Genomic DNA, 2,811 nt, shown 5'->3' with positions numbered 1-2,811 from the left:
AGCTCTACCATCTCCCACCTCCTCTCCCTCCTCCAGTCAGTAACTCTTCTTGGCTGTTCACTCAATGCCAGCCCAGCGCCTATATGCCAGCTGTTGTACCATACTACCGTACTTTTCAAGGTACAGTACTGTAAGATTAAAAATGTTTTTTAATGTATTATTTCTGTGAAAAATATTATAAACCTATTACAGTATTGTACTATATAGCCGATTGTGTTAGTTGGGTACCTAGGCTAACTCGGTTGGACTTACAAATTGGACTTACGAACGCGCTCTAGGAATGGAACTCGTTCGTATGTAGGGGACTTACTCTTAACTCTAGAACTCTTGGCTTCCTAAGAAAAATCCTAACTGCCCTTGGGTCTCCTCCATGAAGCCAGATCAGAGAGCGCTAGCTATCCCCCAGCCTGAAAAGAGGTAGTTCTTTGCAGAATTGCCTTTCCTGAATTGTACTACACGGGGATTTTCCACTGCATCTAAGGTGTAGCCCTTGGCAACTTGTAACATATGTAAACTTGTCTGGTTTGTTCACTTGCTTACAAATGATCGGGTTCACACAAGTATTAGCATAAGCAAAAGTGTTTACTCAGCTCCAAGGATTTGGGTACAGAGGTGTGGAGAATCCACTAGAAGAGACTCAGCTAAATACCAGGGGGGTCTCTATGATGTTGCCTGAGGAATTTTGCCCATCTATGGAACTGGACAAGTTGTGGAGGGCAAGGTCAGCCAGGTGCTTCCTAGATAGGATGACTGTATGCTTGCTTTATTGTTCAAATTGGGATGCTTCGGAGAATGAAAGCAGGGAGTTCACGGGCATAAACTGGACCTCTGCCAGGCAAACTGGGGTATATTTCCAGGTCGTGTGGCACCAGGGAACCTAGAATAACAATGCCTCTGTGAACATACTCAACATAAGGTATGTATTCCATGCTCACGGAATACATTCAACTCCTTTATAGCTTTAGACAACCGCCCTTGTGGGGTCTGGTGTTTGGGCACACCCCAGAACATGTCATTGTGTTTATTATCTGAACACTTCACAGTATCATTTTTATGAGAATCCTTGTGAGAAATTCTTACCTGATCGTATTGTTCTTCCTGTACCTGGAGTTACTTTAGTCTTATGGACACTGTGGATGGTGGATCTGACCAGTTTTCTCTTTCTGCCTTGGCTACTGAGAAGCTTAAAGTGTGTGGCCTGCCCAAAGTGAGTGTGTAGGTCATGGTGGCATGCACTGATAGCCTCCTTCCTGATTCTTTTTTTCATCCCCGCCCTCTGGTTTCCTTCACGTAACTTTTCACTTATGTGATCTTGTACCTTAGGTTTTCTTGTTAGTTGCTTGAAGTCCCATAAGTAAAAAACAGATACTCCCCAACCCAAAGGCCCACAGAGGTGGGGTGGCCATCTTTTCAGTTGACTCCTTCAGTTTTTCAAGCATGTCGACCCTGCCATCTGATTGGCTTGAACTGCAAACTGTACGGCTCTCTAATTCAAACAACTCATCAGGGAGAAAATAATGAGACAGCAGAGTCTGAACACTGACTATTTGACAATATTGAGAAATTTTTATCAAAGTTGTTTAGGTGTGATGGAGGTATTGTGGTTATGTTTTTTTATCTTTCAGACGTATATACTGAAATATTTACAGCCAAGTCTGTAATGGCCAAGTCTGACATTAAACAGATATGGACATATAATTCTCTCCCAGGGAGGGGCAACAAATTTTTTTTTTTAATGTAGGAGAAATGTGTTACTACTCAACCTCTACTGTAAGATTGGCAGCCCTGAGAACTCCTTTTTTAACGTAGCATGTTATGGACGTATTCCTGCTTCCAAAGGAATGAGGAGCAGACATTTCCGCATGCAAGACAATAACATATTTTTGAACCAAACCGTCTGCCATACTCACCCTCCCCTCCCCTGGAAGTAGGGCCAATAAATCAACATTTTAAACAAGGACCCCAGCTGACTGATGTAGGTGGTCCTCAGATCTCACCTTGAGAAATTCTACCCTGTAATGATATTCTTTCCACACTCAAGAGCCAGAAAAGCTTTGCTTACTCTGAGAGACCAGGCCATTTTCTTAGGATTCCATATACCTCTTTTTCTTATTTCTAATCACTGGCAACACTTTCAGAAAATAATGGCTTTGCATCCTATTCCACAAAAAGAGGGCTCTGTAGTCAAGTCAGTTTGTAATAGGCCATATACCTGCCCTCCTCTTGAGAAAGCCATGATGATAATTACCTCATTTCAAAGTCTGAGTAGTCCTGCAACAAAGAATCCTGTTTAAATTTATTTGATCCATTTCCCAAACTGAACGCAGAGACTTTTTTATGAATGCCTATTAAAAGCTCCACAGAACACACTGAGTGGAAATTTCAAACGTACCTATACTTGTTAATGAGCTTAAGTTTTAATGTTTTCAAGTCACCACTGCATTAACTGCCGTCTCTCAAGGTACACCCGCGAATCTCCTGGCGGTCCAGTGGTTACAACGCCATGCTTGCACCGCCGAGGGTGCAGGTTCAATCCCTAGTCGGGGAACTAAGATCCTACAAGCCACGTAGCATGGCCAAAAAAAGTTTTTTAATTAGAAAAAAAAAAGGAACGCCCTCTAATGCCTCCATATTCCCTGTAGAGAAATAGTCACATCACAGAGCACTGAACTCAGAATCTGAAAACCTGTGGGTAAATGCTTGTGTCACCATTTACCAATCATGTGACCTTGAATATGCTACTTCATCTGAGCTTCAGTTCCTTCACCTGAAAACAGAGAATAACAGCTGTCCAATCACTGCATTGATGAG

At 42.4% G+C, this 2,811-nt stretch overlaps 1 non-coding gene across 1 annotated transcript; it reads right to left on the bottom strand.

The window, feature by feature from the left end:
• Positions 1 to 1,733: 1,733 nt before the first annotated feature.
• Positions 1,734 to 1,868, bottom strand: LOC115839408 (small nucleolar RNA U109). Its single transcript, XR_004034057.1, has one exon. It is a non-coding gene; the product is annotated as a small nucleolar RNA U109 (small nucleolar RNA).
• Between the last annotated feature and the right edge of the window lie 943 nt (positions 1,869 to 2,811).

Source organism: Globicephala melas, chromosome 15, assembly GCF_963455315.2.
Source record: "Globicephala melas chromosome 15, mGloMel1.2, whole genome shotgun sequence".
Lineage (NCBI taxonomy): Eukaryota > Metazoa > Chordata > Mammalia > Artiodactyla > Delphinidae > Globicephala > Globicephala melas.
This window is presented reverse-complemented; position numbering and strand designations above follow the sequence as displayed.